Here is a 14,749-nt window from a genome sequence, read left to right as displayed (position 1 = left end):
TCGGGTGAAACGAGTCACAAGGCCCGGCGCTATCCGCCTTGAGACCGAAGATGGCATTCCGGTGAGCAACTCCTGGAACATAGAACATCTTCGTAAGTTTTTCCCGTAGGGCGCGGTTGCCGGAACCCGTTCCGGCAACCACCTTTTGTACAAGTCTTGCCACTGTTGCATGTAATCCTTTGTACAAAGCCGGGCGCAGATCCCGTGCATAAACAAAACCCCATGTGCTCCGCACAAATTGTCCATTTCATGCATTAGTTTCTTTCTTGCATGCGTTATCTGACACTTTGTGCAGCACTTACATCCGGTAAGCAATAACGAGCCGAAGGGCTCCATATCATTATTTTCTCTCCTTTCTTCTTTTCAACAAAGGAAAAGAAGGTTCCCTCGCACACAAGTTTCCCGATGGAGAAGGAGAAGATTGTGGTATGGACCAGGCGTCGTTCAAGCAAAGTTTTGCCTTGCCGGGAAGGAAACGACAGAAAAGCTAAGTTGCCAAAGTTTGAGCAATCAGTTTTTAAATTTTTGAGTTATCTTCCTCGAACGACCCTGCTTTGTATGGAAAACCTGTGCGCGGAGGAACCAACTCGTGGCTTGTTGCGCCCTTACTTTGTTTCGAGTCCACTCAACAACTTAAGTGTGCTGCATCTAGTCGCGACAAGGTTTCTTGTCGGAAGCAGCGCCGCCAGCAGGCTGCTGAAGTTCCGCATTCAGCGCTCGCGGCTCGGGTGCCTGCGCCGACAAGTTCCCTAGAAGCGTAGGGTAAAAACATACAAAGGAAGGAATCTAGTAGAGGAAATAACATAGCAATTGATAACAGAAATAAAGTTATATTACAAGATAACTTGTCGCAGCTCTAATAGACTGTTTTCATAACATGATTAGCAGCGAAAAGGGAAAAGAAGAAATGGGCGGCCTAGTCTACGCGGTCGCCCTCAACCCTCTTGATCTCGCTCACCTTGTCCACAATGGGTGCGAAAAGGGCCTTGAGTGCGTCCCGATCGGCGTCTGGCGGAAAGGACTTGAGGACGTTGGTGAAGCTGAGGCCTGGATTGTGGAAGGCCACCTTCATCAGCACCTTCTGGAGAACCCCGGCGCAGATTTTGCGCGACTCGTCGGCCAGCTGCTTTGGGATCCTTTCCCGGAGCCGCTGGAGTGCCGTCGCCACGCCCTTGAAGAACAGGCTGAGCTTGGCGCTAGGTTGGAGATTCTCGTCGGAGGGATACCCAAAGTCCTCCATCCCCAGCTGCGATCGCGGCTGCGTCCTTTGCTTCCTTGAGCGCCCCGCCAAGTGCTTGCTCGCGCTCGGCGAGCTCCTCCTCGTAGCTGTCGAGGTTGGGCTTCTGCTTTACCAATTCACCTTCTCACGCGGACTGCTTCTCGGCGGCCAGCCTTTGTTCCTCCTCAGCTTCGGCCTTCTCGAGAAGGAAGGCCGTGCGCTCCTCGTCGAGTCGCTCCCGCTCCTGTGCCAGGGACCGGAGAGCTTCTTGATTGTGGCCCCGGAGCTCCTCCACACGCTTCTCCATGTCAAATCCCGCCTTCGCGACAAGCACTTCCTGGGAAGCCAGCTTGGCTTGCCGGGCACGGTAGAGTGACAGCAGCTTCCGCAGCAGCTGCTCCTCCTCAGGCTCGCCACTGCTGCTGCTGGGCGCGTTGACCAACGACAGTCCAGCAGAGGCGAGCACCTCTCCATCGAAAGTTTCCCCCTCGACCGGCGCCCTGGAGCTCGACGCCCAGGGTAGCTTGATGAAGATATCGTCACCGGCCTTCAAGTAGGCGCCGGGCTGGGGCTCCTCGGAGCCCGGCCTCGCAGCAGCGGCAGAGGGATCGGCGGTCGGCGCAGCGCCTAGCGCTCTTGCGGCCTCAAGGTCGTCAGTGCGATCGCCCGACCCCTCGCCGGCTTCTGCGGCGGCAGCCTTGGCGGCCTCATCGCCGGCGGTCTCATCAGCACCGGCCCCTTCTTCGTTGGTGGCGGCGTCGTCAGTGCTGCCATGCGCGCCTTCCTCGCTGGCGCCCTCTGTCTCCATTGGCTCAGCAGCAGATGGGTCTGAAGAACGAAGAAGGGAGAAAAATCAATCAAAAATCCAAGAGAAGAAAATCAGAAGAAGAAGAACCCAAGGGAAAGTTTTTGGACAAGTGAGTTACCTGTGCCAAGATCTGCAGTTGCGGTCTCGGCCGCCGCAGGATCAACGGTGCCGCCCCTTGCCAGAGAGCGCTCCCTTACCGGGAACTCCTCCCTTGGCGGCGTAGACGAGGCAGATGGCACTTTGGGACCAGCTTCCGGGCGCTCCTGATATGGCTGCTCTGCTCCTACACAAATCAACAAGCAAGATATCAACAAAGTAAAAATCACTCATGCGCGCCTAACAGCGGAAAGCTAACTATGAACTTACACTGGGGGCTGCGCTGGGGGCTGCTTTGAGGAGTGGTTGCCGGGTCCGTCAAGGTGGTCTCAGACCCACCCCCTGCTGACACGGTGGGGTCATCTTCGATGACAATCACCGCGGCCTTGGCCCTCTTCGCCGCTCTCTGGGCCAGCCTCCTGAAAAGAAAGGAGTCCAGATTGAAGCAAGTCAGATACAAGATAAAAACAGCAAGGTTGAAAAACTACAAGAGCACCAAAGAAGCTTACTCTTCTTCCTCCTCGTCGGAGCTGAGCGCGGAAAGATCGAAGTCCGGCTCCCCTCTGGTGCGGCGAGGCGGAGGAGTAGGATCCCTTGCCCGCTTGGCGGGGGCGGTAGCGGAGGACCGGGAAGATCCCGCTCCAGTTGCCGCTGCTGCGTGAGGTGCTCCCGCGGCAACATTGCTTGCCGCGGTAGAGCGTGTCGCACGGCTCGGCGGCTGTTGACCCGGCTGCCGCCCCGCTACGTCCGCGCCCCTGCAAATACGCCTTCTTGGCGGGGCCGGGGGCTCCGCGTGCGGCAAGCTTTCTGAAGGCTCAGGCTCTTCCTCGCCGGCCTCGCTCGGCTCAGCTTCAGAGCCGGCAGGCTCTTCTTCGCCAATGAACTCCACGCGCTCGGCAAGGTTTGCCGCCTCCGCCTCCTCCAAAGTGAACCCGAACGCGCCCGCCGCAGCTGCGGCCGCAACCTCTTCCGCCCTAGTGGCGATGCGCTGCAGCTCCTCGTTGGTGGTGTCATGGGTGAGGCTCTTCTGCTCATCAGCGTGGACCGGCACTTATTCCAAGTTGTCGAAGAACACTTACATGACGTCATCCGCAGGCTCTTGCCAAGTTGGAACGATTCCGTGTGAATCGCACAACGGCATCATAGCGCGGATCCGGTCAAACGAAGAATTGTTGCACAATGGAACGACGCCCCTCGGCAGCGTGAATGGGTGCTGGGGGTCGCGTTTGAACAATTCCAGGAGCATTGCATCCAGCTCCAAGATGGTGAAGTTGTAGTTGAGGCCCGGCCGCAGCCTCATGATGTCCGCCGAGTTCTTGAATTCCTAGGCGGGCCTCCCCCTCTCCTGTAGGGGGCGATGCGGCGGCGGAGGAAATCTGCGCCTACAGCACCTACAGTGAGCCCGGCAAGCCTGAGGCGAAGGATCCTAGTAATGGTGATCTTCAGCCTCTCGTCTTCCGGGGCCACGTTGCTCCAGTCATTGCCGCGCACTATTGGAGCTTGGCGCACAGCGGTGAAGGGCTGCGGATTCTCCTCGACGATCCAGCACCACTCTGCTCTCCACTCCTTCCACTTGCTGCGGAGCTCACCCTCCAAGTACGCCTCCTTCTTGCCGACTCTCGAGATCCAGGCAATCCCTCCGGCAAGCGGCTCTCCTCTCTCTACCCGAGGTATGAAGAAGTGGCGGAAAAGGGCAAGATTGGGGTGGACTCCGACAAAGTTTTCGCACAAGTGTGCGAAAACTGCCATGGTCAGAACGGCTTTGGGGGTGAAATCAAGGAGGCAGAAGCCGTAGGTGTTCATGATATCGCAGAAGAATTCTGAGAAGGGCGGGCAGAGCCTGCAATAGAAGAACAGCGCGAAGAATGGGTACCCGTTTGGAGCCAGTTCCGAGGCAGCGTCCGGGAGTACCCTCGTGCGCGGATGCGCCCGCGTCTCCGTCGCCCAAAAGAGGTAGAAGTATTCCCTCAGCTCCCTCACGCGAAGCTGGGGGGAGAAGATCGCCCGCTCCTTCCGCAGCGCCGCGAGCCGCTGCGCCTCGGCCGACTTCATGCCCTTTCCCTTGTTGGCTTTCGGAGCCATGGCGGAGGTGGTGGGGGAGGTCGACGGCGTTGGTGATGCTGGTGGCAATGGGGGGCGGAGCGCTGCTCTCTCGGCTTCGAGAAGAAGGGGGGGAGCGCCGGAGATTCGTGAAGATGGAGTAGTAGCAACCAGCGAGGGGGAACGAACTGCCCCTGTTTCCTCTGCTTATAAAGAGCGACGGGGCGGACGTTTCGCCCTTCCGAATAAAGAACCACCCATGATCTCTCCCACGATGCCGCATTCAACGCGTGCCGTTAGGGGAGAGCGCGGTGGATACGGAGCGAGATTCGGTGTGGCCCAATCCGCGTGTGCCCGTGCCCTGTCTTGGGCCTGGCCCAACAGCGCTCGGCATCGTGTTTGGCCCGGGCCTGGGGGCTCCTATCGGTGTACTAGAATAGGGGTACCCTAGTACCCCGAACTTGTGCACGAGCAGTTGCAGCACCCCGCGGCAAGGCTTGCCGGGCGAACGCCAAGATCCTCCGTGGTTCCCTTGGAGCCATTCAAGAACAAAGTATTTAAGCTCAGGAGACAAGGCCCCGGCAAGAGGAGCTTGCTGGGAAGGCCAACCAAGGCACTCCAAGGAACTTGCAGCGACGCGCCACGCGCTCCAGCAAGGCAACAAGGCCCGACAAGAGGAGCTTGCCGGGAAGACCAACCAAGGTACCCCGAGGCCCGGTGAGCGACAAGCTTCCGGACCCGACAAGATAACAGCAGCGGCAAGGCACTTGCCGCGGCAGGCGGCCACTCTGTGCCCACGCTCCAGCGCATCCACCAACGTGTCGCTCTGGGGGGCCTCCCCGGGCGCGTGTGGCGGGAGGCTGTGCAGCCAGCGGTGCGCAGTGGCATGCGAAGCTGACAAGATCGCCATCGTGGCGAACGGTGGCGCCCCTAACGGTCCTTTTCTGCACTGTTTGGGCGACTCAGACGGGCATTTAATGCCCTTGTCCCCTGCCGTCAGGGTTAGGTAGGGTGCACTTAAAAATAACTGTACCAACCACCTCACTTTTTACATTTGTACCCTTCTCTGCGTTGCCACCTGTCGGTGACCCCTTTAGCGTATAAAAGGAGGCCCATGCGCAACGTAGAGGGGGTTCGGTTCGATTCATTCATAAGCCAGAAAACACTTAGCTCTCGCGAGCAAGAACATAATACAATCAGACAAGCAGCAGTAGGAGTGTTATCTCTCCGGAGAGCTCCGAAGCTGGGTAAACTGCTCGTGTGCTTCGCCTCGATCTGCTCTTCGTGCGATCTCCGCCCCCGCCGAACTGAAAGGGGCTCGGTCCGCCGGCCCCATAGGTGTTCGTGGATCAGTTTCCCTGACATAGAACAACCTACGTCAAGCATTACTCCAACACCGTGTTCACTTCCCGGACTCCGCTGAGAAGAGACCATCACGGTTACACACGCGGTTAATGTGTTTTAATTAAGATCAACTTCAGATTTTCTACAACCGGACATTAACAAATTCCCATCTGCCCATAACCGCGGGCACAGCTTTCGAAAGTTCAAATCCCTGCAGGGGTGTCCCAACTTAGCCCATCACAAGCTCTCATGGTCAATGAAGGATATTCCTTCTCCCAAGACAAACCGATCAGGCTCGGCATCCAGGTTACAAGACATCCTCGACAATGGTAAAACAAGTCTAGCAACACCGCCCGAATGTGCCGAAAAATCCTGATAGGAGCTGCACATATCTCGTTCTCAGGGCACACTCAGATGAGCGCTCCATACAACTAAAACCAAACCTCGAGTTTCCCCAAGGGGGTGTTGCACAGGGCTCTAGTTTGGACCAACACTCAGAGGAGCACTGGCCTGGGGGGTTAAAATAAATATGACCCTTGGGCAGGCCTACCCAAGGGAAAGAAAAGGCTAGGTGGCGAATGGGAAAACCAAAGTTGGGCATTGCTGGAGGAGTTTTATTCAAGGGGAACTGTCAAGGGGTTCCCATTATAACCCAACCGCGTAAGGAACGCAAAATCCGGGAACATAACACCGATATGACGGAAACTAGGACGGCAAGAGTGGAACAAAACACCAGGCATAAGGCCGAGCCTTCCACCCTTTACCAAGTATATAGATGCATAAATTAAATAAGAGATATTGTGATATCCCAACAAAATATCCATGTTCCAAACATGGAACAAGCTCCAATCTTCACCTGCAACTAACAACGCTATAAGAGGGGCTGAGCAAAGCGGTAACATAGCCAAACAACGGTTTGCTAGGAACAAGGTGGGTTAGAGGCTTGGCTAAACAATATGGGGGGCATGATAAGCAAGTGGTAGGTATCGCATCATAGGCATAGCAAAAGAGCGAGCATCTAGCAAGCAAAGATAGAAGTGATTTCGAGGGTATGGTCATCTTGCCTGAAATCCCGCAAGGAAGAAGAACGAGTCCATGAAGAAGACAAACAGACATAGTCGAACGGGCCCTCACAAACGCGACGTTATTGGAACTAGCCTGAAGAAGCAACACCGGAAAGGAGCAAACAACATAATAAACAACCACCACATAAGCATGGCACGATGCACAACCAAGTATGCTACATGTCCGGTTTAATGAAGCATGGCATGGCAAAGTGCACAAACAATCCTACAAATTAAGTGGAGTTCAACATGCAACTCCGTTGCATATTGACGAAACACCACATGCAAGTTATTTGGTTCGATCTCGTTTATGTAGCCAACAATATTAAATGTTGTTAAACATCGCAAGAGGGTGAGGCAAATGAAAACTACCTATCTAGGCAAGATTAAATGAGGCCGGAACGACAAACAACAACTCCGGTAAATCCCCGTATGGCTATATTAGATTTGGTACTGTTCTGCCCTAAACACAATTTTAGACTTATTAAACATGCAAAGCAAGGCCACCATGTTAAACTAGGCAAAATTCTACCCCATTTACATATAAGGTTTATTAAATTTGGCGCTACGGTTGAATAGTTGTGAATTAAAACATTTTACATGGTAATATGGGAAAATCTATGCAAAACATCATTTTAAACATTTTAACACATAGATGAAAGTTGCAAATTATTAATCTACACAAAATTCTGAGCAAGTTTCATATATAAATCTTTTTAATATGATGCACAATTATTAAGTTATTATATGCATGAACATTAAGGGGTTTTCTGAAAACTGCAGTGCTCTCATTAAATAGAAAAAATGTCCTAGCACGAAAAAAACATAACAGGGCCGAATCCGTGCACTGGGCCTGACACAGAGCATGGGAGCTGGGGGGATATCGCACCATGGGCCAAGCCCGGTCGGTGAAGAGGCCAAGGCAGGCCGGCAGGACACTGGGTCTTGGCGAGACAAGGATGAGGCCCAAGCGGCGCTGGCGGCTAGGACTCGCGGGGACTGGTCAACGGGGTCACTCGGACGACTCGGGGCAGATGCGGCATCCTCCTCTTCTCGATAGGAAAAAGAGCAGCAACAGCGTGGGACTTGGCGGCCGGTTCGATGAAGCAAATAGCCGGCACGGCGGCGCTGAGGACTCCGGCAAGCGGCAGGATCATGAGGGGTCGGCGAGGGAGCTCAGTGGCGTCCGGATCCATGCGCGAGAAACCTTCGGGTCTCGTTTCCTGCCGGATCGAAGAGAAGGCAGCGGAGTCCTTGGGACCTGGCGTCCATGGCGAGGTACTACGCTGGTATCCCATGGCCGGAGCAGATGCGCTGGTGACGAGGAGCAGCGGGAACGGGCAGAGAACGGCGGAAATCAAGCGCGGAGGAGCCGGGCATGGTGGATCCAGACGCGTACAACAAGAACTTGGCGATGGCGGCTTCCTCCTTGCGGTTCCTGCACGGACGTACCTGGGAGAGAGAGAGCAAAATTGAGCGAGAGGGAGAGAGAGAGACGACAGGAGGAGGAGGAGAACGAAGGGAAGGAGAGGGACGCGGCCGGTCCTGGTGGCTTCGGTGGTGGACGACGGGATCCAGGGGAGGCACCGGTTGGGTAGGTTCGAAGGCGACTGGTCAGGGACTGAAATCAAGGTGGGATGGGTGGAAGGATCAGACAGATCCTGAGGAAGGGGGAGACCAGTTCGAGAAATCAGTGGGTGGCGGCGCTAGGAGGATTGGACGGGCTAAGGCTAGGGTTAGGGGTTGATCTATTTAAATAGGTAGGGGGATAGAGCTTGGACCCTCCGATTAAATCGAACGATCGAGAATAAAAGGTTAGAGGAGTCCAAATAACAAAATGGTGACGTTTTGTAGATGTTTGGGGATGATCCGGACACAAGGGTGGCGACAGTCTGGGTTGGGTCCGGGACAACTTTTCGGACGCACGCGTGAAGGGGTTTGGTGCACTGAGCAGAGAGGGTTTAGGACCGTGCGGGCGCATCGGACAACTCCGGAAGCGAAGAGGGGAAGGAGGATGGACTAGGTGGGCTGTGGCGAGACTGCGAGGGGGAGAAGACAGAGAGGGCCTGGCATCTGTTTCCAGAGACCGAAAACGTCCGATGTTAGACCAACTATAATGCCACTATAGTTATCCATTGGGGCGTCAAACGAACTCCGAAAGCGATGAAATTTGACAGGCGGTCTATCTACGCTACAATAAGACCACACGCCAACTTTCAACCCAATCCGAGAACATTTTCCAGCCACTTATAAAATACTATTTCAGACACTCCGCGGGCGCGTGCAAGTGTGTCTGGGCTCAGAACGGACAATGGACGGAACGAGGAAACCTGGACGGATGCAAGTTTTGAAAACATGATGATGCAATGCACATGATGACATGACAAGATGCAATGCACAAGCGAATGACATGGCAACAACGGCGAATAGCTGGAAGACACCTGGCACATCGGTCTCGGGGCGTCACAGAACGTCCCACCTTTGGGGATGAAACGATATCCATTGCCTCTTATTGCTTTCAAAAACTTTCTCGTGTCAACATAGAACAACATGAGTGTTGTGTCAATTTTTGTGATTTTTCGGGGTTCGTTTGGACATTTTTATGCATTAAATGAGTTTTTAATGCATTTATGTGCATAATTAAAATTTGAACTACATGGACATGCTCTAATGCATATAAATTGGTTGAAAATTCAAATATGTGTCCTTAGTTGCATGGTTAGGTCCCAAGCAAGAAATGGGAATGAATGTCAAGCACCCTGCCACCATCACTCGGCCGCAAACATTGAGATACCTGGATTTTAGATTCTATAAATCCAAAGCTCGTCTGAAATTCATGAAGCTTGGCATGCTATCATGGAGCGGCATCAATATGCCGTGGAAATTTGTTGTCCCATTTGGGGCAGGTTTGGGTACATGCTTCTCAAAAACTAGAGCTTCTCACAACAAGCCTGATGGTTTCGATAGGGAACATTTCACCTTTCTGAACGAAACGATATTCATTGCCACTTCTCGATTTCAAAAAAATTCCTAGTGTCAACAAAGACCAACAGGAGTGTTGTGTTAATTTTTGGGATTTTTCGGGGTTTGTTTGGACATTTTTATGCATTAATTTAGTTTTCAATGCATTTATGTGCATTATTTAAATTTGAACTACATGCAGATGCTCTAATGCATATAAATTGGTTGAAAAAAAATCAAATATGTCTTCTTGGTTGCATGCTTAGGTCCCATGTAAGAAATGGCAATGAATGTCAAGCACTCTGCCACCGTTACTCGGCCGCAAACATTGAGATACCTGGTTTTTAAATTGTAGTGATCCGAAACTCGTCTGAAATTTATGAAACTTGGCATGCTACCATGGAGCGGCATCAACATGCAATGGTAAAACTTTTGTCTCATTTGTTGCAGGTTTGAGTATATGCTTCTCACAAACCAGAGCTTCTCACAACAAGCATGATGGTTTCGGTAGGGAACGTCCCAACTTTGGGGACGAAACGATATCCATTGTCTCTTATTTCTTTCAATAAAAATCTCGTGTCAACATAGAACAACATGAGTGTTGTGTCAATTTTTGTGATTTTTCGGGGTTCGTTTGGAAATTTTTATGCATTAAATGAGTTTTTAATGCATTTATGTGCATAATTCAAATTTGAACTACATGGACATGCTCTAATGCATATAAATTAGTTGAAAATTCAAATATGTGTCCTTAGTTGCATGGTTAGGTCCCAAGCAAGAAATGGGGATGAATGTCAAGCACCCTGCCACCATCACTCGGCCGCAAACATTGAGATACCTGGATTTTAGATTCTATAAATCCAAAGCTCGTCTGAAATTCATGAAGCTTGGCATGCTATCATGGAGCGGCATCAATATGCCGTGGAAATTTTTTGTCCCATTTGGGGCAGGTTTGGGTACATGCTTCTCAAAAACTAGAGCTTCTCACAACAAGCCCGATGGTTTCGATAGGGAACATTTCACCTTTCTGAACGAAACGATATCCATTGCCACTTCTCGATTTCAAAAAATTTCCTAGTGTCAACAAAGACCAACAGGAGTGTTGTGTTAATTTTTGGGATTTTTCGGGGTTTGTTTGGACATTTTTATGCATTGATTTAGTTTTCAACGCATTTATGTGCATTATTTAAATTTCAACTACATGCAGATGCTCTAATGCATATAAATTGGTTGAAAAAAATTCAAATATGTCTTCTTGGTTGCATGCTTAGGTCCCATGTAAGAAATGGCAATGAATGTCAAGCACTCTGCCACCGTTACTCGGCCGCAAACATTGAGATACCTGGTTTTTAAATTGTAGTGATCCGAAACTCGCCTGAAATTCATGAAACTTGGCATGCTATCATGGAGCGGCATCAACATGCAATGGTAAAACTTTTGTCTCATTTGTTGCAGGTTTGAGTATATGCTACTCACAAACCAGAGCTTCTCACAACAAGCATGATGGTTTCGGTAGGGAACGTCCCACCTTTGGGGACGAAACGATATCCATTTTCTCTTATTTCTTTCATAAAAAATCGCGTGTCAACATAGAACAACAGGAGTGTTGTGTCAATTTTTGTGATTTTTTGGGGTTCGTTTGGACATTTTTATGCATTAACTGAGTTTTCGATGCATTGATGTGCATAATTCAAATTTGAACTACATGCACATGCTCTAATGCATATAAATTGGTTGAAAATTCAAATATGTGTCCTTGGTTTCATGGTTAGGTCCCATGCAAGAAATGGGAAGGAATGTCAAGCACCCTGCCACCATCACTCGGCCGCAAACATTGAGATACCTGGTTTTTCGATTCTATAAATCCAAAGATCGCGTGAAATTCACAAAGCTTGGCATGCTATCACGGAGCGGCATCAATATGCCATGGAAATTTTTTGTCTCATTTGGGGCAGGTTTGGGTATATGCTTCGAAAAAACCAGAGCTTCTCACAACAAGCCTGATGGTTTCGGTAGGGAACATTTCACCTTTCTGAATGAAACAATATCCATTGCCACTTCTCGATTTCAAAAAATTTCATAGTCTCAACATAGAACAATAGGAGTGTTGTGTTAATTTTTGGGATTTTCGGGGTTTTTTGGACATTTTTATGCATCTATTGAGTTTTCAATGCATTTATGTGCATAATTCAAATTTGAACTACATGCACATGCTCTAATGCATATAAATTGGTTGAAAAAATTCAAATATGTCTTCTTGGTTGCATGCTTAGGTCCCATGTAAGAAATGGGAATGAATTTCAAGCAGCCTGCCACCGTCACTCGGCCGCAAACATTGAGATACCTGGTTTTTAAATTGAAGTGATCCAAAACTCGTCTGAAATTCATCAAACTTGGCATGCTATCATGGAGCGGCATCAACATGCCATGGTAAAATTTGGGTCCCATTTGGGGAAGGTTTGGGTATATGCTTCTCACAAACCAGAGCTTCTCACAACAAGCATGATGGTTTCGGTTGGGAACGTCCCACCTTTGGGGACGAAATGATATCCATTGCCTCTTATTGCTTTCAATTTTTTTCTCAAGGCAACATAGAACAACAAGAGTGTTGTGTCAATTTTTGTGATTTTTCGGGGTTCGTTTCGACATTTTTATGCATTAACTGAGTTTTCAATGCATTTATGTGCATAATTCAAAATTGAACTCCATGCACATGGTCTAATGCATATAAATTGGTTGCAAATTCAAATCTGTGTCCTTGGTTGCAGGCTTAGGTCCCATGCAAGAAATGGGAATAAATGTCAAGCACCCTGCCACCATCACTCAGACGCAAACATTGAGATACCTGGTTTTTAGATTCTATAAATCTCAAGTTCGTCTAAAATTCATGAAGCTTGGCATGCTATCATGGAGCGGCATCAATATGCCATGGAAATTTTTTGTCCCATTTAAGGCAGGTTTGGGTATATGCTTCTCAAAAACTAGAGCTTCTCACAACAAGCCTGATGGTTTCGGTAGGGAACATTTCACCTTTCTGAACGAAACGACATCCATTGCCACTTCTCGATTTCAAAATTTTTCCTAGTCTCAACATAGAACAATAGGTGTGTTGTGTTAATTTTTGGGATTTTCGGGGTTTTTTGGACATTTTTATGCATTAATTGAGTTTTCAATGCATTTATGTGCATAATTCATATTTGAACTACATGCACATGCTCTAATGCATATAAATTGGTTGGAAAAAAATTCAAATATGTCTTCTTGGTTGCATGCTTAGGTCCCATGTAAGAAATGGGAATGAATGTCAAGCACCCTGTCACAAATTACTCGGCCGCAAACATTGAGATACCTGGTTTTTAAATTGTAGTGATCCAAAACTCGTCTGAAATTCATGAAACTTGGCATGCTATCATGGAGCGGCATCAACATGCCATGGTAAAAAATTTGTCCCATTTGGGGTAGGTTTGGGTATATGCTTCTCACAAACGAGAGCTTCTCACAACAAGCATGATGGTTTCGGTAGGGAACGTCCCACCTTTGGGGACGAAACGATATCCATTGCCTCTTACTTTTTTCAAAAAATTTCTCGTGTCAGCATAGAACAACAGGAGTGTTGTGTCAATTTTTGTGATTTTTCGGGGTACGTTTGGACATTTTTATGCATTAATTGAGTTTTCAATGCATTTATGTGCATAATTCAAATTTGAACTATATGCACATGCTCTAATGCATATAAATTGGTTGAAAGTTCAAATATGTGTCCTTGGTTGCATGGTTAGGCCCCATGCAAGAAATGGGAAGGAATGTCAAGCACCCTGCCACCATCACTCGGCCGCAAACATTGAGATACCTAGTTTTTAGATTCTATAAATCCAAAGCTCGTCTGAAATTCACGAAGCTTGGCATTCTATCATGGAGCAACATCAATATGCCATGGAAATTTTTTCTCTCATTTGGGGCAGGTTTGGGTATATGCTTCTCAAAAACCAGAGCTTCTCACAACAAGCCTAACGGTTTCGGTTGGGAACATTTCACCTTTCTGAATGAAGCAACATCCATTGCCACTACTCGATTTCAATTTTTTTCCTAGTGTCAACATAGAACAACAGGAGTATTGTGTTAATTTTGGGATTTTTCGGGGTTTGTTTGGAAATTTTTATGCAGTAATTGAGTTTTAAATGCATTTATGTGCATAGTTCAAATTTGAACTACATGCACATGCTCTAATGCATATAAATTGGTTGAACAAATTCAAATATGTCTTCTTGGTTGCATGCTTAGGTCCCATGTAAGAAATGGGAATGAATTTCAAGCACCCTACCACCGTTACTCGGCCGCAAACGTTGAGATACCTGGTTTTTAAATTGTAGTTATCCAAAACTCATCTGAAATTCAGGAAACTTGGCATGCTATCATGAAGCGGCATTAACATGCCATGGTAAAATTTTGGTCCCATTTGGGGAAGGTTTGGGTGTGTGCTTCTCACAAACCAGAGCTTCTCACAACAAGCATGATGGTTTCGGTTGGGAACGTCCCACCTTTGGGGACGACACGATAGCCATTGCCTCTTATTGCTTTCAATTTTTTCCCTTGTCAACATAGAACAACAGGAGTGTTGTGTCAATTTTTGTGATTTTTCGGGGTTCGTTTGGACATTTTTATGCATAAACTGAGTTTTCAATGCATTTATGTGCATAATTCAAATTTGAACTACATGCACATGCTCTAATGCATATAAATTGGTTGAAAATTCAAATTTGTGTCCTTGGTTGCATGGCTAGGTCCCATGCAAGAAATGGGAATGAATGTCAAGCACCCTGCCACCATCACTCGGCCGCAAACTATCATGGAGAGGCATCAACATGTCGTGGTAAATTTTTTGTCCCATTTGGGGCAGGTTTGGGTATATGCTTCTCAAAAACCAGAGCTTCTCACAACAAGCCTGATGGTTTCGGTAGGGAACATTTCACCTTTCTGAACAAAACGATATCCATTGCATCTTCTCGATTTCAAATTTTTCCTAGTGTTAACACAGAACAACAGGAGTGTTGTGTTAATTTTTGGGATTTTTTGGGGTTTGTTTAGACATTTTATGCATTAATTGACTTTTAAATGCATTTATGTGCATAATTCAAATTTGAACTACATGCACATGCTCTAATGCATATAAATTGGTTGAAAATTCGAATTTGTGTCCTTGGTTGCATGGCTAGGTCC

This window comes from Triticum aestivum, chromosome 4A (assembly GCF_018294505.1).
Source record: "Triticum aestivum cultivar Chinese Spring chromosome 4A, IWGSC CS RefSeq v2.1, whole genome shotgun sequence".
NCBI lineage: Eukaryota > Viridiplantae > Streptophyta > Magnoliopsida > Poales > Poaceae > Triticum > Triticum aestivum.
Note: the sequence above shows the minus strand (reverse complement) of the source record.